We start from the raw sequence: 19,418 nt of genomic DNA on the forward strand, positions 1-19,418 counted from the left end.
TTGGGATCTTATACACACTAAACACATCCCTTGTCTAAGGTCTTATACACGCTAAGCACATGCTTTTCACTGAACTATACTCCTCGCCACATCTAGCACCTCCTAAATACTACATACTAATTATCAAAACATATGCTCACAAATAAGTTCTCTAACAAATCTTATACCTTTAAAAATCATTAATAATTAGGAATCATTTCATTGACTTTTTTTTTCCAGTTGTGTTTGGTTCTACCCTAGGTCCCTAGGCTATCTTGCCTCTGGGTCCTGGCCTTCAAGGGTGAGCTATATATAGTGAAGGTCTCAAGCTGAGCCAGTCACTGTTTGGACACTCCCACAGAGGTGTCTAGTCTAACTGCAACTTGATATACCAAGGCTGGCTGATATCCATGGGAGGCCCGCCCTTTTCTGAAGAGAAACAGAGGAGGAGTGAATGGGGTGGGGGGAGGGACTTGGATGAGAGGGAGGAGGGGAAGCTTTGGTAGGGATGTAGAAACAAAACAAAAAACAAATGCCATTGCTAAGGGGCTAGGAAGATAGCTTAGTTGGTAAAGTGTTTGCCACATAAACATGAGGCCTTGAGTTCGATACCCAGCACACAAATGGCCATGTAAAAAGCCAGGCATCATAGCATGTGCCTATAACCCTGGCAGCATCAGGAGGCTGTCTTTGTTGCTTGGTGGGTTTTTCTGACTCTGATGGCTTCTTTCTGGAGGTGTCCTGCACAGTTTCCTGCAGTGGGAGATTTTCTTTTTCTTTCTTCTCCTACCCCCCCCCCCTTTTGAGCGTAGTGTTTTAAACACAAGAGAATAATCAAGCCATACATGGCTGGTAGACTCTACCTGCAATCCTGTCACTCGGGAGGCAGAGATGGGGGGAATAGGAACTCGAAGTTTCCTCAGCTACATAAGTTCAAGGACAGCCTGGGATGCCTGTGTCCCTTTCTCAAAATAAGTAAACAAGGAGAACGGAGGGAGAAGGAGAAAAGAGAGGAGGAGATCGAGGAAGGGGGACCTAAAGGGGGGTTCCTCTGGCCTTTTCTGGTTGCTGCTCTGAAGCCTCTCCGCAGATTATCATGTAGCCAGGGCCCTCACTAAGCTGTGGGCACTTCTGCGGTCTGAAGAAAAGAGCAGTGTCAGCAACTCCAGGCTGCTGAAGCTGTCGGTGTCAGGATGTCTGGGGTGTGGTACCAGCTGCAAGGAGAGCCCAACCAAGTCTCCATCAGGAGCTGGCACCAGACAAGGTCTGGGTCCTGATCAGAATTCTTACTTCCCTGTTTGGTGATGTGATATTTGTGTGGTGTGGCTTTTCTCGGTATTCCCCACCTTGCCATATGCAGTGAACATGATCTTTCTTCTCACCCAGGACTGCTGATGTACTGAGCCACAAACTACCCACTGCCTGACCCAGGCTGGGGCACAGGCTCTCAGGCAAAAACAGGAAATAACATATGCACTTTCCACATTTGGCTCTGTTCTACATTTCTCAGTACTTCCATGTGTCTTGAATAACAGGATAATTTTCCTTTGTAGGAAAATACCTACATGAATTAAGCTGCCTTATGTTGAATAACATTTTATTTCAGTAAATTATTTTGTGTTCTTCACTATTTTAAGGCCTGTTACAGATTCCCACTAATTCTTGCCAGAAACTTCCCAGGCCAGGAAACATGTAGATGGGTGGAACAGGTAACACGATGTCCTCCATGTTTTAGAGTGATGTCGGGTGCCCTGCCCCAGGGGACTCTATGACTTGTGGATTAAAAACAGAACCTGTAGTCATGGTGTCATAGCATTCTGTCAGAAGGGACGGTAGGTACCCAGAAACTCTTAGTGGCAGAGCTGGAGATTGGGCAAAGTGTCACAAATAGGGTTATCATTTAGCTGAGTCTTGAGAGATAAGGACATGTAGATTATTAGTTAGATTGTTGTTACTGTGTTCAAAATACTTGACAGAGACAACTTAATGGAGAATGGATTTGTTTTGGTTCATGATTTTAGAGGGTTCAATCCATGACCCCTTGGCCCCATATACTTGAGCAAAACATCACAGTGGTGGGAGCCTGTGGAAGAGGAGAGCTGTGCTCTTGACAAGCTGGAAGCAGAGAATCAAGGACATACAGGACAGGGCCAGTGTAAGCTAGAGCTCCAGGGACACGCCCCCAGTCACCTGTTTCCTCCAGTTAGCCCTCACCTCCTGCTTCCCACCGCCCCCAATGCCGTCATAGTATGAGTTCATCATCCATCAATTAAGACAAGAGTCATCGTAATCTAGTGGTCTCCTGAGCCTCCGTCTCAGACATAACCAGAAGAGGGCTTCCCTGGCCTTCTAGATGTTTCTCAATCCAATCAAATGATAATGAAGACAGATCCCTCAGAAGGGACCCAGGCCATTCACCACCAAACACACCAAGGACAGATGGACACTGATCTGGGAAAGGCAAACAAAGACCAAAGCTGGGAAATGAGGAGTCAAGAAACCATTAGATGACCTACACCACCAACATGAAGCCCCACCATGGGGCCTCAAGATCTCCTGTAACACTCTAACCACTTCTTAAAAAAGGTTTCTATATGGAAGTAATGTCAAGCTTCTAGAACAGTTGCAAGCATATTCCAGAGGACTCCCCATGACACACAGACTTGTACCATTTTGTCTCCTTTATTTCATCATTCACCTCATGCGTTGAAAGCAGATCACAGACATCAAATTCTTTGCCACTTGCTACATCTGTGTGAAACTTTGGAGAGCTATCCTTTTTAAAAGTCTTTCCCTTATTTTTATGTGTATGAGTGTTCTGCCTGCATGTATATATATGTACCACTTGGGTGCCAGTGACCAAGGAGACCAGAAGCATCAGATTCCCTGGAACTGGCATTATGGACTATGGTGAGCATCCATGTGGGTACTGGGAACCAAACCCAGGTCCTCTGCAAGAGCAACAGATGCTCTTAACCATGCACCATCTCTCTAGCCCTTGAAGGGCTGTCTTACATTCCTATAGTCTTGTGACCTTAAGACTGTTACCTTAAACTTGGAGTTTAAATCTATACCATGTGTGGGGTAGGGGTGAGAGGCTGGGACTTGAACTCAGAACTTTGCACCCTCCAAGTAAGTGTTTTACCACCATGCTATATACTAAGCCCTGCAATAAATACCAGGTTATTGTTTTGGCTTTGTTTTTTTTAAAAATCAGTTTCCCCAAGAATAGCCTAGGTATGGTGGCTCCTAACTTAGGACAATTTGACTATTTTGTTTGCTTGTTTTACTTTACATTGATTCAGAATTATTCACCCTCAGTAGAAAACATATTTGAGCTGCACACCTTTAATCCCAGCACTCAGGAGGCAGAGCCAGGCAGATCTCTGAGTTTGAGGCCAGCCTGATCTACAGAGTGAGATCCAGGACAGGCACCAAAACTACACAGAGAAACCCTGTCTCGAGAAAAAAAAAAAAAAAAAAAAAAAAAAGAAGAGAAAAGAAAACATATTTGAATTTTAAATTTTGCCCCTTGCAGAAGAAAGCAGAGCTGGACCATAACTCATGGATGGCCTAAGAGGATATTCATTTGGGAATATCTGTTCTTTGAATGTATCTCTTATGGGCTGAACAGGGAGAAGAGGGTGGAAGAGGGAAGGAAGAGGGAAAGGAGAGAGAGATGGAGAGCATGTATTAATAAAAATTATACCTTCTGCTCAAAGGTGCTTCATTTTCATTGATCTGTACTTTGCAATGTTTCATTTCCTTATTTTCATCAGTTTCAAATGGATAGAGATGGTTGTTACATTAGGAACAGGGAGCATATTTAAACTCTATGTCTGCAACTTTGTTTCTGGATTTTCATTGACAATATTATTTCTATTTGTTGTAAATATGGTAGTAATTAAGCAAGTTTCCCTTTTATGATTCCTTAAAATAGCTGTGAATCAGGCTGTGTAGACCAGGCTGTGTGAATCAGGCTGTGTGGACCAGGCTGTGTGAATCAGGCTGTGTGGACCAGGCTGTGTGAATCAGGCTGTGTGGACCAGGCTATGTGAATCAGGCTGTGTGGACCAGGCTGTGTGAATCAGGCTGTGTGGACCAGGCTGTATGAATCAGGCTGTGTGGACCAGGCTGTATGAATTAGGCTGTGTGGACCAGGCTGTATGAATCAGGCTGTGAAAAGATTTAAGTTCAAGTAATTTATAAGGGGATGGTCTGAGGTAACAAACAACAAAGGAGACAGGAGGCAGGGGAATGGTGCTGACATTGAAGAGATCAAGCAAGTGTGTGTGTGTGTGTGTGTGTGTGTGTGTGTGTGTGTGTGTGTGTGTCCTTGACTGTCTGACTGTCCCAGTTAGCATTCTGTGGAAGAGAGCTCTGAGCTGTCAGTTCATAAAGGCAGCCAGTGAAAGCTTTGTATGCAGTCAGTCCCCAGCTGGCCCTCAGTCTTATGGAGAACCTTTGAACAGTATTGAATGTGTGTCTCCGAGTCAACCCCCTGGTTTGCTGTTTAACTTCTTGGTATGTGGTGTGAGAGTTGGGTCATCTGAGGGACGGTGGTGTCGGGACAATGCATGGTGAAGGTAGCCTTGAGAGAGTCTCTGCAAATTGGATGAGATTTGGCTAAGCTAAGCTAAGCTAAGCAAAGATGCAGGGAAGGCACTCTGATCAGAATGCAAAGGTGGCTGTGGATGGGAAAGGCTCGGTGGGGTAGCTTGTGGTCCTGCCCCATCCACCCTGCGCCTGCTCTCATGGGCTTGTTTGTTCATTTTTGTCTTTGAGACAAAGTCTCATTATATAGCCAAAATGGGCCTTGAATTCACATCCTCCTGCTTCTGACCCAAGGAGGTGTCTTTTTAAAGGTGAAAATCTTTGGCTGAGGGAGTAACAGTGCTTACACAAGGTTCTGGCTTCAAGCCTCAGCACTGACAAGGGAAAGTTATGCAAAAAGATAAAGTGAAGGCTTTAACTTCAGAGTTTCAACATTTGTTTAGCATGTTTAGAACTCTAGGTTCAGTCCCTAGTACTTCCAATGAAACAAAACAAAAACATACAAACCAGGCATTTATAAAACTATTCAAAAACAAACAAACAAACAAACAAAAAGAACTATATCCAGACTTTTTAAAGCCCACATCTGTAATCTGAGCATATGGGAAGTAGAGGAAAGAGAATTGTGAATCAGGACTAGCCTGGGCTAATATATGATGTGTTCTAGAACAGTGCAGGCTACGAGAGCCTATCTCAAAAGGAAAAATAAGATTATTTTTAAATATCGCAAGTAGTTTTTAAATGTAATCACATACATATAATCATATAACAAAACTTTTCAGGAAATAACCGGATAATAGATAACTTAGGGTTTGCAGGCCATGTGGTCTTATTACTACTGTACCCAGAAGCAAATATAGGAGTCATTTATGTCAATAAAACTTTATATATAAATGCATATGGGTGGTGCATTTGGCCCATGATCAACTTTATAGACAGCTGGTATAGGAAACTCATAATACTAGAATTAGCCGGGTGTGGTGGCACACACCTATTATCCTAGCACTGAGAATCGAGGTCATCATCAGTTACATAGTGAGTTTGAGGCCAGCCTAGATTATGTGAGACTATGAAAAAGCAATATTGAAAATGCAATGATTACAGAGCATGTCAATATCCACGGGACAGCAACAGCTGCATCTCACAGAACAAAAGCACCCTCCCTATTAGCTTTTGTTTTTCACTATTTACAGAGTTGAAAATGCACATGGTTGTTTTTATTGGCAGTCTCTGCCTTAGCAGATTTGTCTCCCTCCACGAAATCTAAACCAATCATGATAGAGCCCTTTTGGCCACTGGGACACATGCACAGGGAGCCAGAAACTTTGGTTCCCCTGACATGCCTTTCAGCATCAGCATCTTGTCCATCTCCTACAGCAAACAAGGGTCATTTTTGTGGTATCCTGAGTGCTGCATTTTTCACATTTTTGTGCTCTGCTGTGCGCCTGTGCGTGACTGTCCCATTTTAAGTGGCCCCTGAGTGTGACACTGAAGTGCTGTCTAGCATTCCTCTGCACAGGAGGGCTAAAATATGCCCTGTGGAGAAAGTCCATGTGCTGGATCTATTGGACATAAGCTAGAGCACCGTTGACTCTGAGCACAATGTTAATGAGCCAGCAATGTGCTGAATCAGGTGATTTTAAATTGAAATATATATAAGGCAAGGCCAGGTATTGATCTGTCAGTAATTAGATCAATTGTGACTAGAGACTGGTGGAAACATAACCAGTAGGTATTAACCAGAGAATGTAATGCCGTGAGCACAAGAATTACTTGTTGCTCAAAGACAAAGAAAGGCAGAGATAACCCAGGACGGCTTGAGACAGCACACTGGTCACCCTGGAGAACATTTCTGGGATGCCTTCTCCTCCCCTTATGGTGCCTGTCTCCTTTCCTAAGAGTGTTTCTTCCCAAATAAGGCACTTGTTTCAGGATACCTGGGAAACTGAAAGGACATGGTAACAATGACAGAGGGGCCCATGAGATTTGAGGGATGCAGGGGCAGGCATAACTTCCTTGGGAAGTCTGGAAACTTGGATTTCATTGATACAGGACAAAAGGAGCCCTGGATACCCAAGGAGGGAACAGGAACAGGTCATTAAATTCCAAAACCTGCATTTCCAACAGGGAAGTGGAATGCCGGAAAACAGCCAGTCTTAGTCTGTTTTCTGTTGCTAATAACATAACATCACAGTCTGAGTAAATTACAAAGAAAAGAGGTTTATTTTGGCGTGCAGTCCTGGTTCAGAGTCAAACAGCCTCCATCTGGTAAAGACCTTCATGGCTAGCAAAGTAGCAAAGGCAGGGCAGTATATATGGCCAGACAGGGAGGCTGTGTATGTGTGCGAGCGTGTGTGTGTGTGTGTGTATGTGTGTGTGTGTGTGTGTGTGTGTGTGTGTGTGTGTGTGTGTGTGTGTGTATGTGTGTGTGTTGTTCTTGTTGTTGTGGCTGGAAGCCAGGGCCTCACACTGGCTCTCCCACTGAGTAACCCCTTCAGTCTTTTTTCTGACTATATGACCACCAGGATTCAACCACAGGCGATCTCATGAGTGTAGCCAATTTTATCACCTCCCAAAGCCCACCTCTAAAGTTCACATCTTCCTAACGTACTTTCCCAAAGTGGGAATTAATTTTCAATAACGGGAACCTTTGGGGGGTTTGCTCGACCTATCCAAGCTATAGCAAGGTCGTCCCTTTGGGGCGGGCTGTCAGAATTACAGGGTAGCACTGCACAGACAGACACTGACGAAGCCATCGAGGCAGCCTTGTCCAAGGCCAAGTGGCTGTGCAGACTGGGAGGAAGACAGGGGCTTGAAAACTCAGCAGAGGTGCGGACAGATTGGCATGCAGGGCGGAGAGAGGAAGAGCCGGCTCCCACTCTGAGCCTTCAAGCCTGGGGTTGCCATTAACAGAAGAGAGAGCGAGGACTTCAGGGGAACGGAATGTGAAGTGGAAAATCGGCGTCTGAAGCTAAATTTGAGAGGAAGAAACCAGAAATGAATGCTTTTTGGCTCCTTTTTGTAGACAGATATTCCTGAGTCTGGAAAAGGAGGTGGGAGAGCAGAAAGAAAAACTCACAAACCCGGGGGGTGGGGATGGAGGGGTGGGGAGTGTGGGGGGGTTGTTTTGTCCCATTTTTGTTTGAACCAGGAAAAGGAAACAGTTGCAACCCAGAAATAATGTGTAAATCTGACTTCAGGATGAGTTGATTTCTGTCTGCTGTCTTTGTCTAACTTGATGAAGTACTGAAGGGGGAGAAAATAATAATTTTAGAAACAGGAAACAGGAGGAAAACGTGTTTGTAGGGAAATACTTCCAAGTAATGGAATAAAGCCTAGCTGACGGTCTAGGGAGAAAGCTTTGGTTAAAATAGAAGCTTCTCGCACTGTAGGGGAATGCCATGTTCCAAACAAAGACAACATGCAGCGGTGATCTCCAAGGAGACAGGTAATATGGGGGTTTATATATAAAAGCACCTTGTAAGTCAGAATACCAGGAAGCAACCAGTTGGCCGTATTAAGGACTTTGCTTGTCGCCATGACAACATACCTGCTAAAAGCAGCTTAAGAACGGAAGGGCTTATCTTAGCTCACACTTTGAGGGTCCAGTCCCTCCTGTGGGGAAGCGTGAAGGCTGGCTCATGAGGTAGCTAGTCACTTTCCATCTGCAGTCAGCAAGCAAAAAGAGGTAAACATTGGCGTTCAGCTCACTTTTCCTTTTATTCAGTCTGGGACCCCAGTCCATGGGATAGTGCCACCCACATTCAGGGTGTGCCTTCTTTCCTCTGTTGAACTACTCTGGACTGTCGTAGACATGCCCATGATGTGATCCTAAGTCCCATCAAGTTGGCAGTCAAGCTTAGCCACTATAACTATTGTCTCTAGAGCAAGAGGGCATTAACTCTGAATTATCCAGACCCCTCCCTACATCATTTCAGTGAAGACCATGAAAGGGTTGGTTTGGCCCATCACTGAAGCTGATAGAAACTGTCCTTCCTACAGAAGAGTAAGAGGCTGAGCAAAGCATTAGCTTACAACCTCTTCTTTCCTTTGCTGAAGATTACAGCCACCCAAAGAGAAGGCCTTGATTTATCAATATAATCAGATAGTGTTACCCACAGTTTATTATCTGCAGTAACTTGAAGCTAGGAGGAGACAGTTGTGGAAAGACTGAGACCATTATCCTAGAGCCAAGACAGTGAATATGGCAATTTGGTTGCAGATGCAAGGTAGAAGGGGTTTTCAAGGCTAATGTATTTTGACTTCCAACATGAAGATGCTTGGAGGGACATGGCAGCTGGTTTTGGATGTACTGGGGAGTAATCTGAAAAGGTGGGCCCACAGTGGAGAGGCTATAGAAAGAGCCATAGACAAAGAAAAGAGCCCAGCAGCCAGGATGCTTTCAAGGACCTGTCAGGAAGAAACTTGGATCCCTCTTGGCTCTCGAACCCATGCTGCCTACTTTCTCCAAATGTCACAGAAGTATAAACTGGGCCACTCAGGTCTGAATTCTATACTTCTGCAAGCCAAGATTGATTAAGGCTGAGGAGGAGCGAAGCAGTAGGGGAAGGTGGGCCTTTTCTTCTGTGAGCCCTGAGGTAACATTGCCCACCACCCCTCTGTGCCCTGAGACCTGGGCTCTGCACACTGTTCCTCTTTCACCACTCTCCTCTCCGTGGAGGGACAAGTCTATGAGACAGAAGGGTTGAGCCACTCTTGAGCTCATAGTCCCTCAAAATCTTGGCCATGTCCTATAAGCCCAGTGTTCTGGAATCTCTGCCTGCAAGATCTGAGCTTGCTCCTGCTGTTTGCACAAGCTGCCTCCGGATCGTGCCACCCAAAGGTGTAGCATCTCCAGGCTACAAGACAGACAAGGCAGAGAGGCTGGGCTGTGAGAGGGAAGAGAGGCATGACGCCCCGTGAGGCAGCTTCACAACTATCCCATGTCCCCTCCTTCAGGCATAAAGCACCACAGAGTATGAAATGCCACATAACTGGGCCTTCAAGGTCCTTGCAAAGGTATACCTGTCATGGAAGAATGGAATGGAACTTACTCAACAGTCTTGGGTTCATGACTGTTAAACATTTAGACATTCAAAGTATATATGGACATCCACCTGTCCTCTTGCCCCAGCATCCCCTTGAGTAGCAGGAGAACCCAGGCTCTAGCTCTGTTATCTACATAGACTGCCCATGCATGGACCCATCGGATCCTATGCCATTTTCTTTTCTTCTTCCAGAAGTCTGACTCCTTGACATAAAGTGACCTCCTCAGACACGATGTGTCCTCTTGCTCAGACAGTCCGTGATAGCACCAAAACCTGCTACCTCCCTCCACCCTAGGCTCCACACTAGCTCCACCTACCCTGTCTAACCTCCCTTTGAAAGAGGGGGAGGGACATACACCTGAACAGGAGGATAGGAATGGGGCTGACTATGAAAAGGAAAACACCACACTTCGAAGAGAGAGTCCGAGAGCTCAACAGATGTCCTGGCAGTTGCCACCTGTGCTAAACTGAGTAGTATGTGATGAGATCCGTGTATTACCCTAAAACTGTATGCTTGCCTCTCTCAGTGATGGACATGAATGCCATTGACCAACCAAGAAACATGCTGAAAATCTGAGGCACCATCACTGACGTCACACCACCTGTTTGGTGATGGCAGCAGACAGCACTGAAAGCGTTGTGTGGGCTCCCATGACTCTGGTAGACACAGACTGTTTTGTAGGCCTGCTTCTTTATGCATCTCCTTTGCTAATCTCCAGACTCTGACTGTAGGACAGGGTGGCTACATTTGCCCTGATTGCATTAACTGATGTGGGAAGACCTAGCCTACAAGTGGGTGGGAGACATCATTCCCTGCGTTTGGGTCCCGGGTTGTATAACAGTGGAAAGGAGCGTAGCAGTAGCCATGCACGCATCCTTGTCTCTGCTTTTGACTGTGGATGTGATTGGCTACTTCAAGGTCCTGCTGCCTTGATTTCCCTGTAGTGATGGACTCTAACTTGGAATCATGAGCTAAAACAAACCCCTTATCCCCTAGGTTGCTTATGTTAGGGTATTTTGTCACAGCAACCGTGAACAAAACTAAGTAAATGCCCTTAAAGGATGCCTAAACACATACAGAGAACCCGTGTGTGCCCTGTATTTCCATATATGCACCAGATGTTCTTCCATCTTAACTAAGCACTCATCACACGCTATGGCCATTGATTTTGCACTTTGAGATATGACTGCGGAATTACCACATTTCCCCCTTCTTCCCAATTAGAAAATGTATTGATTTTTGTTTAATTTATAAGCTGCAGATCTTCACTTTTTCACTTAAATGCAACACTTCATGGCTTCTCTTTGCCAGGATCACTTATGCTTTGAGACCATTGTTAAGTAAAATAAGAATTACTGGAATACACTTGCTGGTCTCCAAACCAAGGCAGCTACAGAATGGCAGATGGGCAGGCGGCACACAGGGGCACTGGATACTGCAAGTCCCAGGTGGGAAGATATCCATCCATCATGCTGTGCAGAATGATGCACAAAGTGAAATGTATAAACAGTTTATTTCTGGAATTTTCTATTTAATATTTCAAACCAGAGTTGACCTTGAGTAACTGAAACATAGATGAGGGAGGAATAGAGTCCTGTTGGTATGTTAATTTATGTGTTGTATACATGCATGTGTATATGCATGTTTGTATGTATTGATGCACATGAGTGTGCATGCATGTGGAGTTTAAGGTTAATGTTGAATTCCTCCCTCAATCATGCTCCACTTTATGTTAGAGGCAGGATCTCTCACTTGAGCTCAGAGCTCACCTATTCATCCAGTCTAGTTGGCTTGTTCCTGGTATCCCCTGTCTGTACCTCCCAATTCTCCTGGAATTGCAGATGGGCCACCATACCCACCTTGCATTTATGTGGGTGCCAGAGATCTAGGCTCTTGTCCTCACACCTGAGCAGCAAGCACTTTTCCCATGGACTCACCTCTCCAGCCTCTATGGTATTGCTTTCTTTTTTTTTAATGTATGTGGATATTTCGCCTTTGTACCACATGTGTGCAGTTCCCATAGAAGATCAGATCCTCTTGAACTGGAGTTGCAGGTGGTTGTAAGATGCCATGTGGGTGCTGGGAATCAAACCTAGATCCTCTGGAAGAGCAGCCGTTGCGCTTAAGCTCTGAGCCATCTCCCCAGCCCCTACAGTAATACTTTTAATAAGTAGATAGGCTTCCCATTGTCTTCCTGTCTAACCTCTAAGAAAATGGAGCTCACAAAGCCTAAGATAACAGACTAAACACATGAATTCCTTAAAGCATCCTAATGGCACCATTTAACTTGGTTAGGATAATAGCCAGAAGCAGTTGTGTCCAACTGGTGACAAATACATGATTTGTGGATCAAGCATGGTCTCAGTCTTCGGATCTAATTTCCGACATTTGCTATAGTTTACTACTTCAGTGTCTGAAGAATCAAATTATGAAACCTCTTCAGAGACTTTGTGGCCTAGACTTGGTGAGCGAAGTGCAATGGTGCACTGGTTTTGGTTCTGCCTGCTCGCCAGAGCTGATTATTAAATTCCTGTGTCTTTTGCCAGTCTGTTGAAGTCATTTTGGAAGGTTAGAGTCAGCTATGGTAGCAGTATTTATACCACAAAACAAGCAAATGTTAAAACTTGGGGCTTTGAGTCCCCAGCAAGGCAGTTGCTGAACATTTTTCAGCACTTTACTGATTTAAAGGGGAGAATAAATGTCTTAATGATAGATTTCCAGTTTTGTTAAATCCTCAATACACACAGTAGAAAAAGAAGAAAGTGGGTGGAGTGTGTGGGTTGGTGAAAGTTTATTTTCACAGACCTTGGATCCAGTTAGCAAGGAGGAGGAGACAGAGGAGGAGGCAGCAATCACGTGACTTTTTGTTGCTCTGCCAAAATTTAAATGATTTTCAAAGAGGGAAGCCCCTTTCTCTTTAGGCCCATGGCACTATAGAACATCGTGGCAGAAGAGCATCAGAGAGATTGGCTGCTCACCTCCCGGCAGCCAGGAAGCAGAGAGAGAGGAGGGGGTGAGCTAGAGATAAGCTCTACCCTCCAACCAGGCCCCACCTCTTGATACTCCATTCAGCTGTGAATTGCATTAATGAGATTAGTGTCTTCATGATCTAATCACCTTTCAATAGCACCACCAGCTAAATAACAAGCCTTCAAAAAAGGAGTTATGTTTTGACTCAGGACATTTTGGGGGGGGGGTTGGGGTATAGTTACGTAGGCTAGGCTGAACTTGGACTCTGGTTCCTCTAGCTTCAGTCTCTCAAATGCTGGGAAAATGTGTGCATCACCATTCCCAGTGATGCAGGACACTTTTATGTATTAAACTCAATCTGTTCATTACTTTTTATAAATAATAAAGCTGTTAGTAAATAAGATAAAAATATTAAAGAATAAAGAGTACTTTGTCCTTAAAATTATTCTCTTTAATTTTTAAATTTAAATGAATTTCTGTCTGGAAAAATCCTCTCAACTTTCTATACTTCATATCCTGCACAAGAGCCAGTTTGATATGGATCATAGACCTATGCATGGAAGTAAAAACTATTAAGCATGTAAAACATAAGAAAGCTGGAGGTGCAGCCCAGTGACTAAACACTTAGCAAGCAGGCATTAGGCCCTGGATTCAATATCCAGCACTACACAAAAACACAACAACAACAACAACAACAACAAACAGAATAAAATATATTCTTCAATAGTTTAACAATTGACATTAAAAAGAGGAAAATGATGCAAGAACTAAATTTTAGAACTGAAGAGGGATGTTAAGCATGTTAACTGTACTGTATAGAAAAATTAGCCAAGTAATTAAAATGACCTAATGTAGTTTGCTCTAGAAAATATTTACTGTATGAAATGATTGGTATTGGGATCATTCCAGTGAAAATATTTGTGTTTATTAAACATGGAGTTGAAACTTCCTCAGGGGTCACAAAGACCAGATTTTAAAAAGCAGGGCAAAAACATCTTCCAATGTCCGTGACTGCATCCTATGATCTAATTCTGAACCAAGAGAGAGCAGGGTGGTAGAGGAGAGGTAGAGAAAGGGTGGGTGGGACGGGGGGAGGAGGAGGACAATGAGGATGAACGCATGCAGGTCTCCTTGCATTTGCAGTCATACAGAAGAGCAGGTACTGACCAGGGCTCTGATGAAATCTTCATCAAAGGTGTCATCATATGCTGTTCTTGTCAAGGGGCCTTTTTCTGTCCCAGAGCCTTGGTTAGTTTATTCTAACATCTTTGCACTAAAGACCTGTCTTGAGAATAACATCCTCAACTTCATCCTGTTTCTGAGAAGCCATGGTTGCCTCAGTCCCCTGTGGCTTCTCAAGCCAAAGAATATGAATCTATCGGACTGCTCAAGACTCAGGTGCACATCTTGCCCCTATCGTCCAGGGGCCTCTTATATCCATTCATGCTATGTTCTCCCCATGCTCCAGATCCCTGTTGGACTCTTATATCCATTCATGCTACATTCTCCCCATACTCTGGATCTCTGCCAGACTTTTATATCCATTTATGCTACGTTCTCCTCATGCTCCAGATCTCTGTTGGACTCTTATATCCATTCATGCTACTTTCTCCCCGTGCTCCAGATCTCTGCTTCCCATGCTACATGAGCTGCTACATGTGTCAAATCCAGCTTTCTAGTGTAAGTGCCTACTGTGTGCCTCTCCAGCTCCTCAGCAGAAGAGCTTACTCATCTGAGAGCCACTAGTTGGTTACTGGCCTGAGTCAGTGTCCGTCCGGGGACACTCAGCAGAGGGGAGGTGGTGGGCAGATTCACTCAGGTGGCACATCAGATACAAGATGCAGGTTATGGTCTCCTCTGGGTGTGCCCTGGTGTCAGGGTGGTCACACCCAGCACAGAAGTAAGAGAAGCCAGCATGAGCTCTGGTAAACAGAAGAACTTGTATGCTGTCTAAAACACTCAGAGCTGTGGCCATGCTGGAATGAGGACAGTGTGTCAGAGATGTTCTCCACCAACACTTCTAAAATGGGGCATGGTGTAAGATTGCTACTACAGTATACATACATAGTTCTCCCCCCCACAAGGTCTGTCTTTAAAAATATATCATTTCCTGGGACAGTATGGCTCAGCGGGTAAAGGTGACTGTTGCCAATCCTGATGACCGGAGTTGGATCCCTAAAATCCACACAGTAAAAGGAAAGTGCTTACTCCTGCCGGTTGTGTGTCTGTGACTACTATGTGTGTGCACCATGTTTGTGAAGGAGCCCATGGGGGTCAGAAGAGGGCATCAGCTCCCCCGAGGGACCTGAGTCACAGGTGGATGTGAGCCACCATGTGGCTGCTGGGAATCAAACCCAGGTCCTCTACAAGAGCTGTAAGCCCTCTTAACCAGTGAGCCACCTCTCCGGCCCCTGTTTCTCTTGTAAATGAAAAATCTTCATGATCTCAAAACCATGTAAGAGCTGGGTATGATGATGAACACTTGTAATCTCATTGCTTAAGAGGCTGGAGCAGGAAAATTGAGAGTTCAGTGCCAACCAGGGCTATAGTGGGAGAGCCTGTCTTAAAACAAAACAAAAGATACAGCTTTTCTTAAAAAATAAAAATAAAAAATAAAATAAAATAAAACAAGTTTGAAAGCTGGGCGGTGGCAGCACATGCCTTTAATCCCAGTACTTGGGAGGCAGAGGCAGGTGGACCTCTGAGTTGGAGGCCAGCCTGGTCTATAGAGTTTCGGGACAGCCAGGGCTATACAGAGAAACCCTGTCTCCAAAAAAGAAAGAAAAAAAGAAGAAGAAGTTGTTTAACTGCTGAGTGAAAGATAAAACACTGAAAACTGTTTTTGAATCCACATAACTTGAATTGTTGAACCAGAATCTGGAATAACATTTTCCTGTCCAACTTGAAAAATCCCTGGCAATATGAAGGCAGTTATGGAAATGCTCAGAGACCTTTCCAGGACATAGACAGGAGCTCCCATGCTCTCAAAGAAGACAAAAGCCAGGGGAGAAAGGCCCACCACAGCAGGAGCTGTTTAAAGGGCCAGCGGGGGGGGGGGGGGGGGGGGCGCGGGGGCAGGGGACCTTGGTCAGGTTTGGACTTAGCCTAACTGGTCCCCTGGGCTGAGTCATTCTGAGTCATTCAGCAGTAAATAATTATAATAATGAGATCTTATTTACTAAGATAAACCAAGTTATTATGCTTCACTCAGCTACTAAAAGAAAAGTATTGAGTAGAAATTTTTGTTTATGATTAGATCTGGGGGTAGGAACTCAGGGCTTGCAAAGTTATGTGTTTTCTTCCTTTCTTTTCTTCCTTCCTTCCTTCCTTCCTTCCTTCCTTCCTTCCTTCCTTCCTTCCTTCCTTCCTCTCTGTCTTTCTTTTTTGTTTTTTTTTTTTAAGATTTATTTTATTTTATATGTAAGAGTGTTTTGCTCACATGTATGTCTGATGTCTGTATCATGTGTGTCCTGGAACTAGAGTTAAAGACGGTTGTAATCTGCTGTGTGTGTGTTGGGAATCGAAGCCAGGTCCTCTGCAAGAACAAGTATTCTTAACCACTGGACCATCTCCCTAGCCCCTGAATTGTTTGTTTTAGTCTTGACTGTGAGTGATAGATTCCCACCTGTTGCATCTGCTGTTCTTTGGTGGGGTTTGCACTCGTGACCTAAAGCAAATAAATAGCAGAGGAGACAGGATTAGGGTGAGGTTGAGCAAAGCCTACAAAATTTCAGTCAGACAAGAGAGACAAATCTGGAAGATCTATTGTACAACACAATGACTGTAATTAATAATAATGTGTATTTGCTGGGAATGGTGGTACGTGCCTCTAATCCCAGCACTCAGGAGGTGGAAGTAGATGGATCTTTGTGAGTTCGAGACCAGCCTGATCTATATAGCAGGTTCTACATCACATAGATCCTGTCTTGGGAAATAAAGTTTGAACTCTGCTGCGACTTTTAAGTGTTGTCCCAAATAAACAAGCACAAGCTGACAGACATGCCAGTTGGCATGAGTTAGCTATTCATAGTGTTTACAGATTTAAAAAACATATTGTATACCATAAACATCCTCTTATTTTTTTCAAATAGAGAGGATGCATTTTGGATAAGTTAAGAGGAAGGGAAAAGAGAGGCATGGAAGGGAAATGCCTGCCTCTCAATAGCTCAGATGCCACACAGCAGCATTTCTGTCAGCAACAGACCAAGCATAGCGCTGTGGTCCCCTGGGCTGTGGCACCATGTGATTCAGGAGTCATCTTCGTTTGTGTTTGGACCGTGTATGATGCTCACACAGAACATACCCCATATAGTCCTTAAACAATACATGACTGCAGGCTCCAGGCCTTTCCCAGATCTGCCGCCCAGCAAGGCAGCCCAAAAGATGGAAGCGTGCTGGACTGAAGAGCTCCATTAATCAGCCAGCCATACACCAGAACCTCTCTCTGCCTTTGTCTCTGCATTTAACTTCACAGAGGCCGGCCTGTGGCCATGCCCAGGCAGAAGTGGTGGCCTCAGTGCCTGCCCAGGGGCCTCCTAGGACTTGGAGCAGCACTCTTGTTCAGCAGGCTGCCAGGACAGCTGGCACCCAGCCAGAGGACAGGGGTGTCGTTTGCACTTTCAAGAGCAGACCTTCAGTACCTCAGAAGTCACTCACAGAACCACCTGGAAAGCCACAGAGGCCAACTGTAGAGGGCCAGCCCGGGGTGGGAGATTGAGGAACACCTGCTTCCTGCCTTTGTCCTCTGTCTCCGACTGTCGCTCCATTTACATCCTCTCAGTGACTGATGGAAAGGCCTGGCTACTCCAAACTGCCGCAGTGGCTTTTTGCTAGTTTTTGGTGGTGTCTGCAAAGAGGGAACACTAGACAGACGGGGCTCATTTGTCAAGAATCTGATGACTTACCCTTCACAGAAACCAGGCAAGGTCTTCAGCAGTCCAAATCGGGAGGAACTTTATTGTGTCTCAAGCTACGGTACAGTTTTGTTTTGTTGTCCAGCTGTAACTGGGTAGTTTGGGGATCCCCCTGCTGGATGATATCTCCAGGAAGAATGGGAGCTGAAAAGCGGGGAAACTTGACTCCAGTCACCTCGATATTGTGCTATGGATGTTGAGACAAGGTATTGGAAAAATTAAGGGTTGGGAAGAAAACCATTGCATTGAATGAACTAAAACTTCCAGGCACCAAAAGCCATATACACATCTGTGCACATACATGCACAGCCTAGTCTGGGTCGACTGTGGTACCGTCCCTATCTCCCGTTATGTGACATGTACCTGCTGTGGCACTTGTCAAGATGTTTTGCCTTGGAGAAGCATTACAAATAAGAAAGAACATCACCTTCATCCTTTAAAGAAACAGAACAATCTGCCAGCTCCACAGAATCCAGCTGGATGTTTAATCTGGACTGCCTGAGGTACAGGTGTATTCAGGTATCAGCAGCTAATTAAACCAGCAGTGGACTTCAGGGGTTCTGACGACTTCATTGCCAAAAGCAAAATTCCTTGTGTGCTTTACCTCATCAGCAAAGGTTTGTAGATGGAAAACCCTGGAGCCGAACAAAGAAACTGTTCTGGATGAGGAATGAAGTCTTGGCTCTCTCTTAGCAATTCCTGAATTGCCAGGCTATGTGGAATCTCCTGCCAGGAAAACGTCCAGAAGAAAAAAAGATGACAGGCCTCAGGTTTGTTTAAAGTGTACACTTTGTTAAAGTGCCTGTGTCTCTGGGTCTCAACAGTTAATCGTCTGCTGCCCAAGGTTCCTATCCCGCTCCAGTTCTGAACACAGCGCTGTGTTTTCCCTCTGGAGTGATGCCAGTCTGTGGACGTCGCTAATAAGGATGGACTTCAGAAGCCTTGGAGCTGGGCTCCCACTTAGATGCTGAGCCGGGAACCTGGACCTCTGGAGTCAGCGGGATTGCCATGAAGCTTGCCACCTCTCCAGGAGGGTTTTGGAACACTGGCCTTCATCCTAGCAGGGTCACAAATGGAACAGAGTTCAGGAGAGACTTCAAGTGACCAAGACATGTAGCAACACCTCCACTAGAGGAGGTTTTGGAAGGAAGGCTGGGTATGGGAGAGATGTTTTCCTAGACGAGATTACACGTGAGTCCAACCAAACAGCTCACTGTGGGTGTGAGTAGAGAGGCAGTTTGGGGCCAGAGGAGTCTCTGCAAAGATTCTCGCTTCCACACCTGTGCATTGCTCCGTGGTAGACTTTGCTTTTCCCCTTACTAGACCACCACTAACACCGGCCTCACCGTTCAGTGTCTGACTCTTGGCTCTGTCCCCCCGGCTTTGGTACCTCCCCACCTCATGCCTGCAGCCCAACCACTTTTAATATTCCCTAATGATTCAAGTGATGTTTCACTTCCTCCTTCCTGTGTTGTTCATGTCTGCAGTGTGCTCTGGCCTGTGCATGTTATAGCAAGTAGGGATGTCGGTGTACGGTTGAGAGGGAGAGGGAAGCCGGGGAGAAGGGGGAGGGGGTGGAGAGAACACTTCATTGTTCTCTGTTTAAACCTGTACAGTTTCACTGGATAAGTAAAGCTTTTGGGGACTTCCTTTGCCACCTCAGTGCACACCTGTCTCAGCCGGGTCTATTGCACCAGGTGTGTGTACCCATTTAACTTAGAAGCGAAGGTGGAAGAGTTTGTAGTTTATGTGTGGCTATTACTGGTTTCTGTGCTGTGGTCTAGGAGGGGAAATTCCAAGCAAGATAGTCTTGGTGATGATTCAGGACCATGCTGTTATCCTGCCTTTAAATTTTCCTCTGAGTTCCAAAGTGAGCCCAACCCCCAAGCCCCTGGGTGATCAGAGCTGTTTACATGCGTCCTTTTACACAAATGAGCTCTGTAAACAGTGACT

General features: G+C 45.2%; 1 protein-coding gene across 3 annotated transcripts in view; it reads left to right on the forward strand.

Annotated features, from left to right (window-relative positions):
- The window catches only part of Rin2 (Ras and Rab interactor 2), a 214,052-nt gene that overhangs the window by 94,274 nt on the left and 100,360 nt on the right, over positions 1 to 19,418 (forward strand). Inside the window, exon 1 of one of the 3 annotated variants that reach the window (XM_016002985.3) lies at positions 18,353 to 18,656. The exons of the other annotated variants lie outside the window; for them this stretch is intronic. The gene's annotated coding sequence lies outside the window, so the exon portion shown is untranslated. Of the gene's footprint in view, positions 1 to 18,352; positions 18,657 to 19,418 lie in introns of those variants that run through there. 3 annotated transcript variants of the gene reach the window in all.

This window comes from Peromyscus maniculatus, chromosome 4, assembly GCF_049852395.1.
Source record: "Peromyscus maniculatus bairdii isolate BWxNUB_F1_BW_parent chromosome 4, HU_Pman_BW_mat_3.1, whole genome shotgun sequence".
Classification (NCBI taxonomy): domain Eukaryota; kingdom Metazoa; phylum Chordata; class Mammalia; order Rodentia; family Cricetidae; genus Peromyscus; species Peromyscus maniculatus.